General features: G+C 42.7%; 1 long non-coding RNA gene across 1 annotated transcript; it reads left to right on the forward strand.

Moving 5' to 3' along the window:
- Window positions 1–17,234: 17,234 nt before the first annotated feature.
- LOC120395261 lies at window positions 17,235–22,815 on the forward strand. Its single transcript, XR_005592549.1, has 4 exons — window positions 17,235–17,431; window positions 20,307–20,423; window positions 21,388–21,547; window positions 22,614–22,815. It is a non-coding gene; the product is annotated as an uncharacterized LOC120395261 (long non-coding RNA).
- Window positions 22,816–23,407: the final 592 nt, after the last annotated feature.

Below are 23,407 nucleotides of genomic sequence, written 5' to 3' on the forward strand. Positions count from 1 at the left end.
TATCCATCATCGTCATCCCATGGGTGCTCCTGGCTGGCCTCGGTGAGGTCTGCCGGGGGCGCCTGGGCAAAAATGGGAATGACTCCAGGTCATTCTCTTCTTTTGTCTAATGGAGATTCAGTCCTGCCTGGAATATCATGCCAGCTGGAGGCTTCTGCCTCAGGCTGCTCTCCCAGTCAGCAGCACTGCGCGGTTGTGCCTACCCTAGCCTACTCCTTGCTACCAGGGCTCACAATCAGATACTTAGACCTCTACATTTTGCTGCAAATAAAAAAATTAAGCTGCCGTTTAGAACTGTCACCCAACATACATATCCTGGGACATTTTGTATTTTACCAGTGTCAACCAAAGGCCCACACACAAATGGATATTCAGTCCTGCCTGTGCTTCTATCCTAGTGCTTATCACAGATTTTCAGCTATAGGCTGAGCAAGTGCAGAATGGTGGTTCACTCTACTTCGCTGTAAGCCAACCGCCCTCCCCTCCCCCTTTGATCTTTGCTTGCAGAGGCAATAAAGTCAGTATTGTTTCAAATTCATGCATTCTTGATTATTTTATCACACAAATGGGGGGATAACTGCCACAGTAGCTCAGGAGGGGTGGGGTAGAAGGGAAGCAACGGGTGGCGTTGTTGCAGGGGCACCCCCTAGAATGGCATGCAGCTCATCATTTCTGCGGGATGTCTGGGCTCTGACCTGGAGCGGCCATTTGCCTCTCTGGTTCTTTAGCAGACTTGCCTGATATTCTAGGCAGGACTGACTCTCCATTAGACAAAACTTAAAGAAGAGAATGACCTGGGGAATCATTCCCATTTTTGTCCAGGTGCCCCTGACCGACCTCACCGAGGCAGGACATGAGCACCCATGACAGCAGCAGACGGTACAGTATGACTGATAACCATCTTTGTCTACTTGCAAAGCAGCAGACGGTACAGTATGGCTGGTACCCGTCTTTGCTAACTTGCAAAGGCAAGGGGATGCTGATGTGTAGCACTGCAGTACCATGTCTGTCAGCAGCATCCAGTAGACATACGGTGACAGTGAAAAAAGGCTGAACGGGTCTCCATGGTTGCCGTGCTATGGCGTCTGCCCGAGCAATCCAGGGAAAAGGGCTCGAAATGATTGTCTGCTGTTGCTTTCACGGAGGGAGGATTGACCGACAACATTTACCCATAACCACCCGCGACAAATTTTTGGCCCCATCAGGCATTGGGATCTCAACCCAGAATTCCAATGGGCAGGGGAGACTGCGGGAACTATGGGATAGCTATAGGATAGCTACCCACAGTGCAACGCTCCGGAAGTTGACACTAGCCTCGGTACATGGATGCACACTGCCGAATTAATGTGCTTAATGTGCACTCGACTTTATACAATCTGTTTCCAAAAATCGATTTCTGTAAAATCGGAATAATCCCGTAGTGTAGACATACCCAGAGTGTCATCTAGAGGTTCCCTATGGCCCCAGCATTCCTATGGGGCAAAAGTGCCATGGAATCTTGAATGACACCAAGTGGTGGGGACTTTTATGTTTATATTCACCTGAGAGAGGCGCCTTTCTTCAATGCTCTCTTAGAATGAAGAGTGCCACCGGCTGAATCACTAGCACCATTTCCTGTGGTACGTTGGTGTTCCTTGGAGGTCTCATAGCCAGCCCTGCTTAGATTGTTTAAGTTAATAGAGTCATTGGCTCACGATACATAGTAGTGTAGCTATGTTATTACATCATTAAAATGTAGTTGATGATTTTAATGTCAGTCTCATTGCCAAATTCTGTTCTTCAGATGAAGATAGGTCTATAGTAAAATTCCTACTCTATTCCATTTTTCCTTGCTCACTGTGCCCTCCCCATCCATGAGTGACTATGGAGATTAAAATTGCTTTCAAGGTACTTTCTTTAGTTAATTGTAAATTATGTCTAGGAACGATAAGGGCCATCAGTGTTACAGACAGCTCAGTCAATTAGAGGATATTAAGATGGTTTTTGAAATTTATAATCAAAATAATCCACTTTCATTTGTGTTTGGACTTCAGTGCTATGGCCACCAAAAGAAATCTTTCATAAACCGTATCTCTCAGAGCTATAGGTTTCTATATTGTTAATTTGGTGGAATTTAGGCACCAGGAAGTCTAATGATGAAGTAACATAAAATGTATTTGCAGCTTCTGCAGTGCAGGTGTGTTGAGTGAGACACATCTGTGAAAACTTTTTTTTTTTAACTTTGAATACCCCTTTCATAAAGATACTAAAGCTGATTGTTTGCTTTGTTGCTTTCCTGGTTGGGAAAGCTAATACCAGAAGAGTACTGTACTTTTATAAAAGTATTTCAGAGTATAACAAAACCTTCTAGACTTTAATAACTATACATGACTGATCTGTCCTCTCTGGCAAGGTTAACTGTTTCTCCCAAGGAGTTAAGTGGCATATAAACTATTGTTCACACCATTTGTGCTAACAGCCTAGCATGACCTCAAATACTGTAGTGGTCATACAAGCTATCCTGTGCAATACATTTATCAACAAAGGTAAAAGGACCACAGGGGCAGAGCTGACTTTAAGTGTATTAGGGATCTATAAGGATAAATGCCTAACCTGATTCCACAGCAAAAAGTAATTACCGAACCATTGTTTCTATAGTGTTAATATTTTTTCACGGTTCTTTAGAAATATAAGCTATTTAGTTCTTGGTTTGACATCTGTACTGCATTATATTTTATACAATGCATCTCGACTAAAGTGTAGAGCGATCAAATAACAGTGAGATCATTTTACTTTTACCAGAAATCATCAAGAGAAATAAAGTATAGAAAAGGGAACAGTTTAAATTCAGTAGTTATTTTTTAATATATTTAAATGATCTAATTAACAATAGGCTAAACAGCAGAATTTTACGGCTTTATTCTTTTAAGATTGCATGCCCCATTTACAGTGTGTATAATCTCACATATTTATTCACATAGTTTTTCAATTTTTTAAAGCAATCCATTAGCTCTTTTCCTTTTTAGGTCTGACTGGCTCTCAATCCTTAGACTTCCCCATCCACAGCAATGAATGCACTACCTGAAAACAAGGATCAGCTTCAGGTACATATTGGTAATATTAGAGATATACAAACTCAAGTTAGGGGAAAACAAACTTATCAAAATTCCTCAGATGGAAATAACATTCAAGAAGTCTGACTCAGGACAGCCCTGTTATAGGCACTTACTATTTGCAAGGTCTCTGGCTGTAGAATTATCCTTATAGTCATGATTAATGAATAATTATCAGAGCCATCCCACAAATTTGGCACACACAAATGTCACAAAGGTGTTAGTCCCAAATGCCTTACTCAGGGAAGATGAGCAATTAAGTGGATAAAATACCAATAACAATTAAAAGAAGCAGCAAAGAGTCCTGTGGCACCTTATAGACTAACAGACGTATTGGAGCATGAGCTTTCATGGGTGAATAACCACTTCGTCGGATGCATGTCACCCACGAAAGCTCATGCTCCAATATGTCTGTTAGTCTATAAGGTGCCACAGGACTCTTTGCTGCTTTACAGATCCAGACTAACATGGCTACCCCTCTGATAATTAAAAGAAGAACCTGGTTGTTAGGGGATGAAGTCAAATTAGTCCATCTTGGTTTGTGTCCGTGGAAATTCAAAGCAAACTATTAATATCAAAGGAATATAGAAATTCTCACAGTCCAGCTAGTCCACTGTCCTATTTCCAAGATTGGCCAATACTACATGCTTTTGAGGAGAAAGGTGCAAGAAACCACTTAATGAGCAGCTATATGCAACTTTCCTAATGGAGATGTTTCTTCCTAAACCCAGGCAGTTGGCTGCTTTATGTCTGAATGCATGAAGTTTTATATTCCATAGAATGTTTTTTTCTGTCTAATGTAACTATGGGAGTTGGTATTATAAATGTTTACTTCTGTTTTGAATCCTGTTAAGCTGCAATAATATCTCACGGCAATGAGTTCCACAGGTTAAGTGCAGGCTATGAAAAATAAGTATTTCTTTTTATTATTTTCAGATGTCTTGCTTGTAATTTTATTGGGGTCTCTTTGTTCTAATGTCACGAGAAAGGGTAAATAGGACTTCCATATATATATATTCTCTATATCATACATTAATTCATAAATGTGTATCATGGCCTATTACTCATCTTCTCTTTAAACTACATAGTGCAAATCTTTTAAATCTCTCCCATATGGAATTTTTTCTGTGCCTTTAGACATATCTAGACATATCCCACATCTGTCAATACTCTGCACCATGTGTCAACTAGCCCCTCTTGGGTAGGGGTGGGTTGTGAGATGTTCTTTCTAAAAACAAAAAACAAAACAACAATGTTAAGTATTGCATATTTCTGGTTAGTTTTCATGCTAATAAAACATTTTGCTTTTTATTACATGCAAACCATATCATCGACGTCTGTCCTAAAGGTGCAGTGTCCTTTTGTTGAACTTCTGAGCGTATCAAATATTTCAAATTATTGCCAGTTAATGACCAGCGATGCTTTTTAATATGTTTCTTATACAGCTTACAAAGAAATAATGCAATGTTCTCAGGGGCAAATTTCCATCTCGACTTTAACCAGGTCTCCGTTTTTGTGCCCCTAACTTTGCATGTGCAGCACAGTCTACTTGGACACCAAATACCTGGAGAGCAGCAATGATCATTTGTTCTCGTCTTAATGCCTGCATGGTGTGATGCCATCACTGGAAGGATGCGAATTTGAACTGTGAGAGGGAGATAGACTAGCACTGGGTGCATGTTGTTATTTTCCCACAAGAGTTCTAGCATTTCTGTCCCTTAATTGTTTTTGTTAGTTGCCACTTCCTTTCTAACATATTACACTGTCCATACATTCTTGCATGTTTTCACAGTAAGGATCCATACACATATGCAGGGAAGTAATTTTTCTCACATGAATAGGACCATTAAGTTCAAAGGGACTATTTGCATAGGTATTCACTTGTCTATGTGTTTTTAGAATTGGGGCTCTTATACATTGCATTGTCTTATAATACATACCACAACTGTGAAAATGCTATATACCATAGAAGTAATATTCTTTTATGAATTAACTCCTTCTTAACTTAAAAACAGGCTGAAAAGACATTTAAATGTTTGCAGGCTCAAAGGCCATGTATATCTACGTTATTAATTAAGAAAAGGCATCATTATGGTGAAGAAAAAATAAAAAATGAAAACCTAATGAATTAAAACTTAGTCTTTCTCTTCATAATGTATTTTTTTCAGACACAACATAAGCTTTTTCCATAAGTTCTGCTACAAATCCAAAGGGAATTAAAACTGGACTCTAATTTCAACGGTACTATGCCAGTTTATCTTGTCAGCTCCCAGTGTTAAATACTCTTTAAGATCCTTCTGACCCTTTCTCTTTTATCTGCTTTCGCATTAGAATTAATTCCCACTACCAAGCAGAATGTTTGTTTGGCAGTTGAAGGACCCATATGCTAAATTCTGGAATATATTTCCGAACAGTAATAGTTAGTTCCTTGCTATTTTTCTTATCTGGCCCCTTGCTTGGCCTTTTGGTTGCCTTTAGTGCTAACTTTGCTGGTGGCGGTGGAACACCCCCTAGGGCTGCTGTAGGTCAGACTGCTGATGGTCTGTCTTTTCTTCCTAGATGCCATTGATGAAGAACAATTCCAACCTTGGAGAAGGTTGTGATTAAAAAGCCAGATACCGAACTTTCTGAATTTTCCCAGTATGCCTCTGGAACCCCCAGAACCATGTGTTAAAATAAATCCTACAGCGTTCATTAAATAAGTGGGGAAATTCTTTTAGGAATATTTTTTCTTTTCTTGCACCAAAGAATATAAATATCTTCAAATGGTTCTTTAGAAATAGATTTATGCTCTGTATAACTTTTACCTCCTTGTACACATTATTGTTATTGACAGCAATTCTAAAGGCTTTTTTTTAAAAAGAAATTAAATAGTGAATCAATAAAGATTAGCTATTTATTGTAGATTATTACTTTATCATTCCCATAATTACAATAATGATTGCTGATGGAAATTCTATTTATGTGAATCATTTTATACTTGTTATTTATTATTATTAATGTTACCATTATTATCTTCTTACCCTTCAGTTCACAAGATGTATCTTCTCAGTGAATTTTAATTTCAATATCTTGCTATTATACTGTATATAATCCTATCAAAGACTGTCCTTCATGCAACATTTTCAGTGATATATTATCACAGAAACCATTAATGAATGAGCTTCATATCTTACTAATACTGTTTTAGATACTATTTTTATTAATTTTCTAAGCTGTAATTCTTCATACAGTACCTATGTCTGTCATCTATTAAAGCTGTATTTTTTTTATTTTAACACAAGTATTTCAAAGGGAGGCATTAACTTTGTCTTTAAAAATACTTTTCAGTTCATAGATTCTAAATGATGATAATGTCCGTGTTTTTTCTTTTAGACCTTGTGCACACTAATTTTCACAATTTTCCCTAGTTGTTGTGACCAATTTCCTGTTAATATTCAAAATTAAATTTCTGCAAACTGTGTTCTTTCCACAATGCAAGAGGGTGAAAACAAACAAACAAAACAAATCAATGACACTTTGTCCTGTGACTAAAATGCAGACATTGTAGTGAAGTAGAGAAAAATGATTAACAGTTTCCAAGATTTTAACTATATGCTAAAAGTAAATAAAATCACTTTACTCTAGATATTGCAAGTTTCTAGCAGTAATTTTTCAGCTAAATGCCAGATTTATTTAAAAAGGATTACTCTTACAGCTAAGAAACCATTTGTTCATCTTGGTGTGTATACTTTCTTTAACCTTATGGTTGGCTGTTAAAATGATTGGGACACATGCCATCACATATGTTGTATATAATATTCAGCTCCTCTTCAAATATTTTTCTGTATGAAGTGATGAGTGCACAGTGTTGTGAAAGTTGAAGAATAACATCGTTTTAGAAACTGTCTTTGTTAAGGGCAAATCATCATTATTGGCATTCGGAACATAGATTTGACTAAGCTTAGATCATTGCTTCATCTTTTTTACTTACTTTACAGCATTCTGACAGTAGAGAGTTAGAGCCCAATATTAAAATATCCTTAAAACCTCAATACCTATAGAAAATGTAAATAAGCCTTATGGTCTTTCTGAGGAATATTAAATATACATGCAGTACTCTGTAGCATAGATTAATAGCTGGGAATGACACATTGTTATGATAACATAAACCTATGATATATTTAGCATATAGTTGTGGCATCTTGCATAAACAAAACATATCCCTATGACCTCATCAATTTTTTTATTGAATCTATTTAGTTTCCTTGCATAATTCTTTTTTTTTGTGAAACAAACTGCTTGTATAAAATTTGAAATATCTGACCAATTAGTAAGTTGCTTATACAACATACTTTATATAAACGTATTCACATTCATTTGCATAACAGTGGAGAAGCCCAGAAAATCTGGAACAATTAGGTGTCATAAAATAACTCACATATATTTTATTTGCCAACTGTTTTCATACTCTTCCGAAAAAAAGATTAATAAATATGAATGTCAACAATTCTTTGCCTATAGTAATAATGTGCCATAATGATATGAGATTCAGTTGTTTAACATTTGATCTTTTTCTAGAGGACACTCCTTCAGCATCACAGGCTTAAATATTTCTATTGATTTTTGTGCCTGGATTTACTGTGAACATATAACCATCAGAGCAGAGCAGCACTTCTGATTTCTTAGGCAAAGCAACATGATTTAAGAATTCTAAAGGATTTTACTTAATTTAATATATGAAAGAGGATTTATATACCTGGGCCCTGATTCATTAAGGTACTTAAAGCACATGCCTAAAGTTAAGCATGTGAATAGTCCTGTTGACTTCAACAGAACTATGCATGTGTTTAAAGTAAGGCACATGCTTAAGTACTTCCTGAATTGGGTCTTTAATTTAAAAAATATTTTATAGCATTCCATTCATTTGAATTTTGTTTAATTTTATGATTTAGAATATTTAGCATTTCTAAACCAATGGACTTTTTTTTTCCCCTTCAGAATATATTGGACCATAGGCCTCTGCATGAAATCCATTGATTTAACTGGAGTCGCACCACAGATGAATTTGGACCATTGTGTTATTAAAAAGGCCATGATTCAGCAAAGTGTTTAAGCATGTGCTTAACTTTAAGCATGAAAGTTAGGCCCATTGAAGTCAGTGGGAATACTTAAAGATAAGCATGCTTAAGTGCTTTGCTGGATTGGGATCAAAGAAACCAGTTCAGCAAAGCACTTAAGCATATGTGTGAGTCCTATTGAAGTTAATGGGGTTTACGCACATAATTAAGTTACGCAAGTGCTTAAACACTTTGTGGAACAGGGATGTACTGCTGAATTGTACAGGCTGAAACTTTGAAAGGGGATTAAGGCATCCTTCTCCTATTGATCTTCAATGAAAGTTGGGCATCTAAGTCCTCTGAGCCCTTTGAAAATTCCACCCTAAATTTTCTTGCACATGCCTGAGTGATTATTAGGGTTCAGTTTTTTGTTGGCATAGTGCTGAAATGTACTGCCTAAAAGGACCATTGGAAAGCATTCATCCTCAGTTCTCTGGAGCACAGAAAGGTCTACATTATGATACACATATTTAGCTGCAAAGATCTGTTGACCATTTTGTGGGGGCCGTGGTTCCTGTTGGGAATCTTGTGTCTTACCGAGTGAATGAAGGAAGCAATACCTGTACTCTGGAGAGAACAGGATCTACACCTGGACTACAGTTATGCTCGACTGCTGCACAGGTGTGTGTGTGTGCATGTGAAGGAAAAGGAAGGGGAGTTGCCTTCTCACACACACCCTCTTGCACACAGGAGATAAGCTGGACCTGACTGAGAACTTCAGGACTGTGCTCTATGTTTGTGGTTTTGGCTATGGGTGACATCTGCAGATACACGTGGATAGTATTCTGCCAGTAACTATCCCTGTATCTAGAGTTTGATTTTAGCATTTTTTTAATTTATTCAAGTTACTTTTGACTGTCTTCAAAATACTTTTGTAACTGACAGCAAACACGTCATCATCTGGTCTGTGAATATACAGTAGTAGCATTATCTGAAACACATTTCTGTTGAGGTCCCAATGGATAATCTGAATAATTATCTGGGGCAATCTTTACCAAATATGTCACTTTTCACAAATATTGAGAGCTGTTTCTTTTCTCTTGAAATCTTAGAGTGTTGGTCTGAGGAAAACAGTAGCTTTGTTTCATGTGCTTAGATAATACTGGAGCAAAATTATATCTTTCAGGGTATGTCTACACTACAAGAGTAGTTCGATTTAACTTAGGTCGAATTTGTGGATTCGACCTTATGAATTCGAATTTGTGTATCCACACTAAGGACACTAATTCGACTTTGTGAGTCCACACTAATGGGGCAAGCGTCGACATTGGAAGCGATGCATTCTGGGCAGCTATCCCACAGTTCCCGAAGTCCCCGCTTCCCATTGGAATGCTGGGTAGAGCCCCCAATGCCTGCTGGCGGAAAAATGTGTCCAGGGTGGTTTTGGGTAACTGTCGTCATTCAACTGTCACTCCCGCCCTCTCTCCCTGAAAGCGCCGGCGGGAAATCTGTTACCGCACTTTTCTGGTCAGTGACAGCGCGGACACCACAGCACTGCGAGCATGGAGCCCGCTGCGATCATCGCTGCACTTATGGCCATTGTCAACTCCTCGCACCTTATCGTCCACCTCTTCCACAGTCAGCTGCTGAGAAATCGGGCGAGGAGGCTCCGGCAGCGTGGTGAGGACATGAAGTGTGAGAGTGGCACAGACCTCTCACAAAGCACGGGATCCCGCGCCACGGAGATCATGGTGGCAATGGGTCACGTTCATGCTATGGGATGGCGATTCTGGGCCCGGGAAACAAGCACGGACTGGTGGGACCGCATAGTGTTGCAGGTCTGGGATGAATCACAGTGGCTGCGAAACTTCAGGATGCGTAAAGGCACTTTCCTTGAACTGTGTGACTTGCTGGCCCCTGCCCTGAAGCGCCAGGACACCCGGATGCGAGCAGCCCTGACTGTGCAGAAGCGAGTGGCCATAGCCCTCTGGAAACTTGCCACGCCAGACAGCTACCGGTCAGTAGCGAACCACTTTGGCGTGGGCAAATCTACCGTGGGGGCTGCTGTGATGCAAGTAGCCCACGCAATCGTTGAGCTCCTGCTCTCAAAGGTAGTGACCCTGGGAAACATCCAGGTCGTCATAGATGGCTTTGCCACGATGGGATTCCCAAACTGCGGTGGGGCTATAGATGGCACTCATATCCCTATCCTGGGACCGGCCCACCAGGCCAGCCAGTATATTAACCGAAAGGGCTACTTTTCAATGGTGCTGCAAGCACTGGTGGACCATAGGGGACGTTTTACCAACATCTACGTCGGGTGGCCGGGCAAGGTTCATGACGCGCGTGTTTTCAGGAACTCTGGTCTGTTTAGACGCCTGCAGGAAGGTAGTTTCTTCCCGGACCACAAAATAACTGTTGGGGATGTGGAGATGCCTACAGTGATCCTCGGGGACCCCGCCTACCCGCTAATGCCCTGGCTCATGAAGCCCTATGCAGGCACCCTGGACAGTGACAAGGAGCTCTTCAACTACCGGCTGAGCAAGTGCAGAATGGTGGTGGAATGTGCTTTCGGACGTCTCAAGGGGAGATGGAGGAGCTTACTGACTCGCTCGGATCTCAGCGAAACCAGTATCCCCACTGTTATTGCAGCTTGCTGTGTGCTCCACAATCTCTGTGAGAGCAAGGGGGAGACCTCTATGGCGGGATGGGCGGTTGAGGCAAATCGCCTGGCTGCTGATTACGCTCAGCCAGACGCCCGTGCCATTAGAAGAACCCAGCGGGAAGCGCTGTGCATCCGGGAGGCTTTGAAAGCTAGGTTCCTCAGAGAGCAGGGTAACCTATGACTGTCCAGTCTCTTTACAGAGAAGCTGAACCTGCCCCTGTTTCAGTTACTATTGACTTTTTTCAGCGGTTACATACCCCGTTCACCAGGTTTCCCCCCTTCCAACAGACGTTTAAAAATAAAGTTATTGGAACATTTTTAATTAACAAAGTTTTCTTTACTAACGAATTCATGTTAAAGGGTTCAAACAGGGACGCAGACTGTGGTGGGTATGGTGTGCAGTGATGTACAGACCGCTTCTACACTCGAGGACTGACAGGCTCCTGCTCCTACAGCGGTCTCTGGGGGGAGGACGGTTACAGGAGGGTGTGCAGGAAGGGGTGGGTTTGCAGGAAGGGGTGAGGGGTGTGTGGGAAGGGTGAGTAGGTGTAGGGGGATGATGGCTCTGGCTGGGGCTCAGGGCATCCGAGAGGTTCATGGCTAGGGTGGAAGGGCATGGTAAGGGCAGCCTGCCTTGCCATTTGTGGATGCCAGGCGCTCGGACCCTGGGGCAGCATACACCTCCCAGACTGACCTGGGGCAGCAGACACCTCCCAGAGTGATCCGGGTGCCTAGTGACTGCACTCTGTGTGTGACCTGCTGTTGATCCTGCCCCCATGTCTGTACCCTGGTAATGGTGGCTGTCCTATGCAATTAACAAACCCCTATCTCCCCTTCACACAAAGTCTTCTGCAAAGAAACATGACGGAAACAGTAATGAACAGCAAACTATTTTTAATACTCAACTACACAGTTGGGGGATGAAACTGGGATTTTGGATTGGGTGAGCCAGGAAGGGAAGCAATTCTCATAATTTAGGGAATGAGAGCTGTTTGGTACATGAGCGCTCTGCTGGGGTGGAGTGACAGTTTTCACGGCCCCTAGCACCCCTCCATCTTGTGATTTTGGGTGAGGGGGTGACAGGACTTTGTGGCGGGGGAGGGCGGTTGCAGATACAGTTCAGGGGGGCTCTCTGCTCCTGCCTGCGGTCCTGCAGAACATCCACAAGGCGCCGGAGCGTGTCCGTTTGCTCCCTCATTAGTCCAAACAGCGTTTGAGTCACCTGCTGGTCTTCCTGCCGCCACCTGTCCTCCCGTTCGCTGTGTGAGCGCTGGTGCTGAGAAAGGGTCTCCCTCCACTGGCTCTGCTGGGCCGCCTCGGCTCTGGAGCAGGCCATCAGTTCAGCGAACATCTCGTCCCGAGTCTTTTTCTTTCGCCGCCTAATGTGCGCCAGCCTCTGTGAGGGGGATGCCGGGGCAGTTCGGGAAAGAGCCGCAGCTGTGTGATGGGAAAAAGGAAGTGATTTCCTTGCAAAGATACATGTTTGCGAACACTGAACACAGTCTACTCAGTTTCTGTGAACAAGACCATACAGGGCACCTATCTCATGTGCTCTCAGGACAAGTTCGAATTTTCGGCATTCGCTTTCATTGCCTGGGGTCTTGCACTGGAGATCGGACAAGCGGGGCAGGGCAGCAGAATCCGTGTAGCAGCCAGGCCTGGTAAGCCGTAAACTTTAGGCTGCTTAACAGTTAATGGATAGCAGTGCCCTCCTGCTGCAGGCAATCTGGAAAGCATAAAGTCTGACCCTGTTCCAGCCCCTCGCGGCTGTCCCCGGGAAAGATCCCTGTATGCTTTTCCTCTGCAGCCTCCACCACGTGGCTGTTAAATGATGGTCATTGTTATGCAAAGGAAAAGTCAAGCATTCACAATAGTAACATTACAGTAATTCCCCTAATTAGATGCAGCAGTCGCCGAGCGAGATCACCCTGAGGCGGGTCAGTAGGAGAGACAGAGAGCGCATGCTGCGTGAATCCCTGCACAGACCAGGGCCTTATGCTGCCATGCTGGTCGAGGCAATGCTCCCACTGTACCTCAGGATGGCCTGGTGCGGAAGAGTGTGCTTCCACGGAGCACCCAATAAGGCACCTCTCCCCAGGAACCTCCTGCGGAGGCTTTTCGAGTACCTCTACGAGAGCTTTGTGGAACTCTCCCAAGAGGATTTCTGTTCGATACCTATATGTATTGACCTTCTTTTCATATAGTTTTTATTCCTGTTTTTTAAAAAATAAATGTTTACATGTTTATAGCACTTACCGACTGATCCTTCCCCTGATTCAGAGTCCGGGTTAACGGCCGGGGAGGGTTGGTAGGGGATCTCTGTGAGGCTGATGAAGAGATCCTGGCTGTCGGGGAAAGCAGTATTGTAAGCGCTGTCGCCTGCCTCGTCCTCCACAAACCCTTCCTCATCTTCCCCATCCGCGAACATCGCCGAGAAACTGCCCGTCGACACTATCCCATCCTCAGAGTCCACGGTCACTGGTGGGGCAGTGGTGGCAGACCCACTGAGAATGGCATGCAGTGCCTCGTAGAAGTGGCATGTCTGGGGCTGGGCTCCGGAGCGTCCGTTTGCCGCTTTGATTTTTTGGTAGCCTTGTCTCAGGTCCTTGATTTTCACGCGGCACTGTGTTGCATCCCGGCTGTATCCTCTGAGTGCCATGGCTTTGGAGACCTTCTCGTAGGTCTTTGCATTCCGTTTTTTGGAGCGCAGCTCCGAAAGCACAGACTCATCGCCCCACACAGCGATCAGATCCAAGACTTCCCGGTCAGTCCATGCTGGGGCCCTCTTTCTACTCTGAGATTGCATGGACTCCTCTGCTGGAGAGCTCTGCATCGCTGCCAGTGCTGCTGAGCTCGCCCCGATGTCCAACCAGGAATTGAGATTCAAACTGGCCAGACAGGAAAAGGAATTCAAATTTTCCCGGGGCTTTTCCTGTATGGCTGATCAGAACATCTGAGCTCGGACTGCTGTCCAGAGCGTCAACACAGTGGTGCACTGTGGGATAGCTCCCGGAGCTACTAAGGTCGATTTCTGTCCACACATAAGCTAACTCGACATAGCCATGTCGAATTTAGCGCTACTCCCCTCGTCGGGGTGGAGTACTGAATTCGAACTAAAGAGCCCTCTAGGTCGAACTAATTAGCTTCCTGGTGTGGATGGTTGCACGGTTAAATCGAATTAACGCTGCTAAATTCGACATAAACTCCTAGTGTAGACCAGGCCTCAGAGATGGAAATACCATAATTATATCTTCTTATAATTTATTCATTAGTGTATGGATCTAAAGCCTTCCACGGAATGTTGCACATTTCCATAAAATTCCCAAATGGAACATTTGGCAGGTTCTCTGATGTAGCTGACAGATGTGGCTAAACACATGCTATTAGACAACCATTTAATGAATACATAGGTGGTATTTGCCTTACTGCCTTCCATTGGTGGTGGTTCTTCTGGTCTGGGGGCAGATCTAAGTTGCACCACAACCCAGACAGCATGGGCTTTTTACCACAGTAGGTCCTGTGCCCAGGATAGCAGAAGTTGGTCTACTTCTTGATAGTACTACATGACCTTCTTAGTTTGCATGTGCTGCAAACCAGCAGGGGCACACCTGAGATTTAGCACAGAGATTTAGCATCTGGCACATCGCTGTTTTGGTTCATATTTGTTAATAAGCCTATAGTAGTCAAATACTTGAGATGAAATCCTGCCCCCCTTGAAGTCATTAGCAACACTCTCATTGGCTTCAATGGGCCAAGATTTAAGGGGTGTTTTTTCTGGGGTGTTACAGAGGGGTGTTTTTTCTGGGGTGTTACAGAGAAAATTGGCCATATTCATTGACAAAGCATAACAGAAGTATGCCTTTCTAACAGGCTCATTGCTTGAGCCAGAGCCACTCCTACTCTTGTTTCACCCCAGTAGAGAAACCTTGGAATGAAGTGGTACTGGAGGTGGGATTTGAAGGAGAGAGGTTCTGTTGTTTATCCTCCTTCCAGTGAAGACTTGTTCTCTGCTGTGTCAGGCTTCCACCATTTCCTTTGGGAGAGTACTTGATCTCTACAGTAGGTATTCTCCCAACTCGCTTTTCTGTCTAATTTCTCCATTGCTCAGTTTCCAACTGTTTCTGTTACTTATATCTGTGATAAGGTAAATTGTATACATCAGCAGATGATAATTGATTTTTGAGAGATCACCCACAGATTTTAGCATTGTTTAATCCTTCTCATTTTCCCCTACCCCTCTTCTTTTTTCCCATCAGTATTTTCTGGAATACTCTCTGTCATTAACATTTCAGATTCAGAGTTTGGGGAAGATCAGGGCAAATTGACCTTGTGGCACTAGATAGTCCCCAGGATGCCTCCTACCTAACTCACACTGTCTGCTTTTTGTTTTGTTCTGATTTGTTATGTTTTGCAGTTTCTGTAACAGGTTGTCCTGGTTGCTTAAGTGTGTTCAGTAATGAAAGTGTAGAGAGAAGGGGCAGGTCCCCTTTTCTTTTTCTGAACCTAAATAATGAGATTTGAGAGTCCATTGGTGTATTAGCCTGTGGTCAGAATTTAATTATGCTTATTTCTTATTCTTTCTTTTTCACTATATCTGACAGTTTTCAGAGTGTGCTCTGTAAGACTGAGGAGCCTGCTGAAGTGAATGAAGATATACTTGAGGAAAGACATGCACAACATTTTGGCAAGATTGCATTTGTAGAATGTTGAAGTACCGCAGCTGAGATCCCAGCCTTTGAAGCCCCGGGGCTCCAAATCCCATCCTTAGAATCAACCTGGCAACTTCTTGAGTGAGGTACTACTCAGCCTGATTAAATGTAACTGACTCTGGACGTGAATTGTGTTAAAATTATGTGATGACTAAGCATTAATGAAACAAGATAGTTACCTGTGTAAGCAGAGCAGGCACCCAATACCTGGGGAAGAGGAGTTTGAACCCTGGTTAGAACATACCACTGAAATGCTGCAGGAGTGGGCCGTACCAGATGCAGAAAAGCAAAGATGTCTAGTAGAGAGCCTCAGGGGCCCAGCATTGGACATGATTTGCACCCTGAAGCTCACTAACCCTGGGGTCAGTGTGAAGGACTGACTAGAGGCCCTCGAGCACACCTTTGGGAGTTTGCAGAGCTGTGAAGACAGTTATTGTAAGTGCCTTAATTCCCGACAGCAAAAGGGCAAGAAGGTTTCAGCCTATAAACAGAGGCTGGAGAGACTGCTTCAGAGAGCTGTCAAGAGGGGAGCAGTGACTGCTGAGGAGATGGATCAGACCAAACTGGCTCAAATTGTAAGAGGAACTCAATATCAGCACCCGATTCTACTTAATCTCCGGTTAAGAGAACAACAGGGGTTTAGAGAGGGTCCCATATGAGGAAAGATTAAAGAGGCTAGGACTCTTCAGTTTGGAAAAGAGAAGACTAAGGGGGGACATGATAGAGGTATATAAAATCATGAGTGATGTTGAGAAAGTGGATAAGGAAAAGTTATTTACTTATTCCCATAATACAAGAACTAGGGGTCACCAAATGAAATTAATAGGCAGCAGGTTTAAAACAAATAAAAGGAAGTTCTTCTTCACGCAGCGCACAGTCAACTTGTGGAACTCCTTACCTGAGGAGGTTGTGAAGGCTAGGACTATAACAATGTTTAAAAGGGGACTGGATAAATTCATGGTGGCTAAGTCCATAAATGGCTATTAGCCAGGATGGGTAAGAATGGTGTCCCTAGCCTCTGTTCGTCAGAGGATGGAGATGGATGGCAGGAGAGAGATCACTTGATCATTGCCTGTTAGGTTCACTCCCTCAGGGGCACCTGGCATTGGCCACTGTCAGTAGACAGATACTGGGCTAGATGGACCTTTGGTCTGACCCGGTACGGCCTTTCTTATGTTCTTATGTTCATATGTTAACAGGAACATCCCCCAAGTTACTCCCAGATGATAAAAGAGGTCAGAGAAGAGGACGCAAGGCAAGCTTGGGAAGCCCAACCCTCTGAGCCGGCCAGAACACGAACAGCCAGTGTACTGATGGTGAGCACCAGAGAGGAACTTGCCCCAAAATGCAGGTTCTAGCAGAACAGACAGCTGAGCTGCAAAGCACCATTGGCCGAGCTAAGACTTCCGTAATAAGTAGCCTCAGGCTGTGGCGATGGAGAAGTCAGCATTTAGAGCCACCATCCCACCCAGGCAAAGGGGGAAAGGACAATTCTTCTGCTACGAGTGTGGTCAGGATGGACACAGTGCTGCCAAGTGTCATAATGAAGAAAATCCCTTCTCAATGTATGGAAAACTGAGGATCAGTTGGGTCGAGGAACCTGCCAAAGGGTCTGAGAAAGGGGGCCACCCAGGCTCACAGGACTTGAAGGCTCCCTTAGAAGAGACTGTCCATCTGGAATCCCTTCAGGACTGATAGGGCCTCAAGCAGAGGTGACTGTGAGGTCAAAGGGGCAGAAGTAAAGCAGTGCTTGACACTGGATCTCAAGTGACAATTATATTTCAATCATTCTACCAATGGATGCTCAGGCACCTGCCATACAGCCACTGATTGGCCTTGGCCTGTGTGGCCTCAGCATGGATGAATACCCCTACCAAGGCTTTGTCATAGTGCACCTAGTGCCATAGTGCAGATGAGGTTGCTGGGGTAAGAAAAGAGGTAGACACTGCTGCCTTAATATGCCCCGACCCTAACGAATTCTTAGCTGGGGGGAGGATATAAACAGGGTCTGAATGAATGCTTCCCTGACAGCTAGCTGGGAGGGGGAATGACTTGGGTCTGTTTATGTAAATACAGTTTCCTCCTGCTCTGCTTACATATTCAGCAGATACAGCGGTGTCAAAGTGATCAGCTTTGACTGGTGTTGGGTACTGAATGCAGGGGTAGTGAAACATGGTTATCAATGTTGTTATTATTGTAGGAATACAGAAAAGCAGAACTGTGCTTAATCTGTCCCAAATAAGGCGGCCACCCTCAGTTGAAAGAACCTTGTTAAGCCAGGGGCTCGAATGCCAGAGCCCTGAGAAAGTAAGAGGGGTGGCAATAGGTATCTCTAGCCAGGAGGCTGCACACCCTCATCAAGGGTTCTTCCCTAGACTGGTTTAACCTGTTCCTACTCTCTGTTCAAAGAATAAGTTAAATAGGCTTCATTAGGAGCCTCTTTGTTATGTTAAATGCCCAATCAGAGCTGAAATCAGTCGTGGTGGTATTGTGTTTCTGCCAGGCCTGCTAGGAGCTAAAAATCACTGAGAACTGAAATCACTTGAAATGGGGCAGTGTTTCTGCCCAGCTTGCAAAGAGCTGAAAATTACTAAGATACTGATGTGCAGAGGTCACAGCAAAGAGGCAGGTAACAGTCAGCTGGTGAATGAGTGGCTGGTGTGGCAGAGAGGCGCACAGGGCAGCTGGTGGAGAGGCACAGCAAGAGCAGTGAGCAGGTAGCCAGCAGGGTGGTAGCGGAGAGACAAGATGAGTGTCCAGCAGGGAGGCTGGTGGAGAGGTATGGCAGAAGCAGCAAGCAGGGTGGCTGGCAGAGAAGGACAGCGAATGAGTGCCTGAGCAGCAAAGTGAGTAAGGTACCTCTTTACCCCACCGGGGCGGGGGGAGGAGATGAACTCTGTAGATGCACCTCTGAACTCTGGGTCTGCACTGACCAAGGACAGCAACTGTGAGTGGGGCGCAGAGAAGTGTCCGGCACGTGAAAGGGACTTTTGGGTTGCTGGACTTAAGAACCTGAGAGGAAAAGGACACTGCCCAACCAACTTTGGGGTGGGTCTTTTACTCATGGTTTATGTTTATGAACCCTGTTTTTGCTGTTTTCACAAATTAACACCCAGTTACTTCCCTCCTTTTATTTAAAGTTTCTTTTCTACACTCAGACTCTGTGCTTGCGAGTGGGGAAGTATTGCCTCTCAGAGGTGCCCAAGGGTGGTGTGTAAATTTCTTAGGTTACCGGGTTGGGGCTCGAGCTGGTTAGGAACTCCTAGATATTGAACCCAGTTCAGGTTGCTGCTGGCTCCAATCTTCCAGTTATCACAAAGTGATGTCAGAATTATATTTCCATGAATCAAACACATGAATCAAAAACTTCCCAGCATGCACAGAGGGATTACGGTATTTTGATTTGTTGTGTGCTGCATGTGCACATACAATCAAATTTTCAGTTAGGGCCTAATCCTGATTCCATTGAAATCAAGAGTCAAGCCCATGACCTATACAATCAAAAGCCTTCTGTGTATCTCAGACAACACACTGCTCTGTCTCAGTCCTGTTCAATCTGTTTTGTAACGTGCTTCTCTTCAAATGTTGAGTTTGGTTCTGTGTGAATTCCAAATGTGCTTGTAAGTCTCAAAGATGTTTTACTGCTTAAGTAGTTTCCCCCGATATTAATGTCTTTTCAACATAAAAATGTACAGATTAAAGAGGCAATTGATGAAGTACAATAGGCCAAATTCTCTGCTGGCTTTAATGCCATATTCTTTCATTAGCACAAATATTTTGTGTTCTTTCTTATGTCAGAGGTTTTTGATATGTCCATAAAATGACTTGTTCTCTGAATTGCAAACTCATATTTGTTTTGGGTTAACTCTTCTTGTATATCCCCGAGGAGCATAATTGAAGCCACCAAAGCTGATGCAGTGAATTTGGCAGTTTATAAGTAGCGAATACTTAGATTTGGGGGGCACATATAGCCTTTCATGTACAAAGTTCTCATTTTAACTTACCTCGGGCTACTGGCTTTACTGATTTACAGTTCATTAGGATTCCAATTTGGGTTGAAAATTCCAGTACCTGTATGCTTTTACACATTCATTTCAGTACATGCTGGCTGGCTTTAGAAAATAATTGTAACTATAGTCAATAAATGTATGCATATCACAGGGAGCAACCTCAAATGTCCCACCCACCCTCCTCCTGTAAAAAAATCCTCCTTTGCTCCCAGTTCATGGAAATATCATTCTGACATCACTTTGTGATAGCTGGAAGATTTCCTTGCCTATCATTTAACAGAATCCCAATACCATTTCCTTACTTTTAACAGTCTCCAAATCCTTATGTATCTCACATTTGCTCTGCCTGTATTTCATGTTAAAATTGAATTCTTTGGATAAGAGAGTTCTAATCTCTACGTGTGTGGTTTCTCTTAGCAGCAATGAACATTATACAAGTATCTAAAAGCAACAGTAAGGTGTACTCCAAAATAAATATATGAAAATAAAAATAAAAAAACCCAATAGCAATCAGGAATTTAGATTCTGGATTGTTGAGTATTCCTCCTGGCATTTTTGAAGTTTATAAAATGTGATTCAATCAGTAAAAGGGCTTTTATATGCTATTCAACTTTTTATCTAAAAAATGTACAGGGATATCATCAGGTATTTCTAATAGTTTTACTTTGCCTTTTATCACCATCCATTTTTTGTATGATCCACTAAAAAGGATTAACGTAACATCTTCCCCTCTTAGTTTTTCCTTTTTTCATTTGTTTGGTTACTTTGTTGATTCTTTGTTGGTGTAAAAGGGTGAAAATCCATTGAAGATAATAGAGCCACATACATTGGCCAGAAGAGAATTAAATTTAACACAGCAGAAATTTCATTTTACATTTGCCTGATGATGACCAAACATCTTGGATAAGGTGAGTATAGTTCTGCTAATCATGTGGGCTACATGTTGCTGCAGAGAAACAGGCAGCAGAAAATATTGCTTTTGGGGGGGGGGAGGGTCACTAAATTACAGAAATGGTGCCATTTTTTAAAAAGCTGCATATTTAGGGCCTTGCATCCTCTGTACCTCTGCAGTTACTTCCAGTTGGGCAAAGTGAGTGTAAAATACAGCCATTCTGATTTGGGAGCATTTACACCTACTTTGTTCAGGTATTGCACACTACATAGGGTGCATAGTGCAAAATCTGGCTCAGGATGTAAGACAGTGGTGAATCAGCCCTTTAGACTATAGTGGAAATTCTGTCAATTTATCATGGCTTAGGTCAGCCCACAATTATTATCTATTATTGGGATATTATGGTAGTGCCCAAAAGCTCGAACCAGGATTAGGGGCCCATTGTGGTGTGACCTGCACAAACATATAGTAAGACATAATCCCTGTTCCCCAAAGGTCACAATTTAAGGCCTAGATTCTGTGTTTAATTTTAAACGTATGAGTAGCCCCTTGATTTCAGTGGGACTATTCAGATGAGTCAAATTAATTATTTGCATGAGCTTTTGTAGGATTACGGCCTAAACGCACAAAACAGACAAAAGATGTGAGGGGAGACAGAGTCATAGTGAGGTGAAGTGACTTATCCAAGTTCAGAGGCCAGGTCAGTGGCAGGCCAGGAATAGAGCCTAATCCAGTGCCCTGTCCACTGAATCACGATAGCCTTACTTTTGGGCTCCTATTTGGGACTTAGAATGTTCAATAGTAATAGTGTCTGTTTTTAAAACTCGAAAATTGTCACACTTCTGTATTTAGTTTTCTTAGCATTTATAGTGTAGTGTTACTGCACTGCTACAAACAATAGACAGAAAGGACAACATTAAAACTTGGCGTGATCAGGTGTAACTATGTAACACAAGCGAATCACAGCTGTTTTGCTGCAGATCCTGAACCCAGGCTCATGGTCCGCTGCCGCAGCCACACCACCACCCAACAACTCTACTAGTGACTGGAGAATTGGGAGCCATAGGGCCTCATGCTCCAGTAAGGGTATTGCCCAGAGGGACCTGATTGGAGGAGCTCCTGAGCCGCTGATTGGACCAGGTATGCTGTATAAGCCAGAAAGATATTCAGGCAGTTGTCTGGGAAATACAATGTATCTTGGCTTGTTACTGCTACAGACCACGCTGTTTGACTCCCAGCCTTGTTCCCAGTTCCTGCCTTCAGCCCTGCCTTGTTCCTGTTCCCTGCCCCTGTTCTCTAACTCCAGCTCTGACCCTTGGCTTTGGCATTTGGCCTCTGACTCTGTTCCTGATCTTCAGCTATGATTCCTGACTGTGACATGGTTTGACCCTGGGCTCTAGCATATGGCCTCTGACTCCGGTTCTGACCCTAAGTTCCTTTCCCTGACTCCTGCTCTGACCTCTAGGCCCATGTTCCAGTCCCTGACAAGGTCTGAATATGAAGAAAAGTGTGTAGAGACAAATGTGCGAGATACCTAAACATAGAGAAACAAAATCTAGCAATGAAATTGACCTTCCTTTTGAAGTCAATTTAATTTAAATGAAAGATAATTTTTGAAATAATCTATCCTTTATTTTAAAGGTAGAGAAAAGATACAACATAACCCAAAGCAGTAATGGATAAAGCAAGGGCTTCAATTTATAAAGGAGGAATGTATCTACTGTTTAAAGAAGAGGTCTGCAAGGCAGGACACTTGGATTCTATCAGTGCCTTTGCCACTGACTCACTGTGTGATACTAAACAAGTAACTTACTCCTTGTGCGGTAAATATTGTTTTATCTGTTGGGTAAATTGAGGCATATGGACATTAACGGCAACATTTGAAAAATTAGTTTCCAGCTTTGGGTGGCTCAGTTTTTGAGTATGCAACTTGAACCACCTGTTTGCATTCAAAGTTATTGGATGGCTACTGCTACTTTGAAGTCAGTTTGACCCTAAACTTCTAAGTGCCTCCGTTTACTCAATGGGGAAAATAACAGACACCTCACAAGGGGTATTGTGAGTCTACATTACTTAGGGCCAGATTCTGATACTCGATGTAAATAAGTGTATCACCTTATTACACAAATGGTCACCTTGAAGTAAAATAGATTTTTTTTAAATGTTGACATCTATCTAAATGACTATATGTGCTGTGTGCTTACAGGCAGTTCTTCATATGAAGACTTACTAAAATGGGCTAATGCATTATCTCTGAGGAGTGGCTTACTACAATGCATATCACACTTGACCTAATGGCTTTCACCACCCCATGATTTCCCTTGGAAGAGTTGTGGGTTATTTCTCAGCAATTAAAGTAAACTGTATCATGTGACTGTCCACTGTTGTCTCTCAGTTCATGTCTGTTATATAGGTAGCACACTGAGAGACAGTGACATTTATGTTTTTAATATACTGCAAGTGTTTAAATAACAGACCTCTGAAGAATTGAATTTTCCTACAAAATATATTTTAGCCAAACTATCTCAGATTCATTTTTTAGTTACCTTACATATACACAACATAACCTGGAGTTTCCTAGCATACAGGTCCTAATTCTATAATCCTTACTCATTAAAATTCCACTGATTGCTATGGGACCAGATTCTATTCTTACTTACATCATTGCAACCCATTACATTCAGTGAGGTTGCACAGCTCTAACCCAAAACTGAGCCAGTGCTCCTGGACATTTATGATCACTTATAAAAGGAGGCCTGAGGTCTGCGGCATAGTCACTGCAGTTACACAACAATTTAGGTGACTGCATGAGAAATGGCTAGATAGCCATGTATGCATACAATCACCTGATTTGCACTTACAACCCTGGTAACTGAATGTACATATATAAATAGGTACACAGTAGGCAGCACAAATGTACATCTGCCCTTGGCTACCTCCTTTAAAATATGATCATTAATTTTAAATTGCATGTAATTGCAATGAGTCAAATTACACCCT

Source organism: Mauremys reevesii, linkage group 1 (assembly GCF_016161935.1).
Source record: "Mauremys reevesii isolate NIE-2019 linkage group 1, ASM1616193v1, whole genome shotgun sequence".
Classification (NCBI taxonomy): domain Eukaryota; kingdom Metazoa; phylum Chordata; order Testudines; family Geoemydidae; genus Mauremys; species Mauremys reevesii.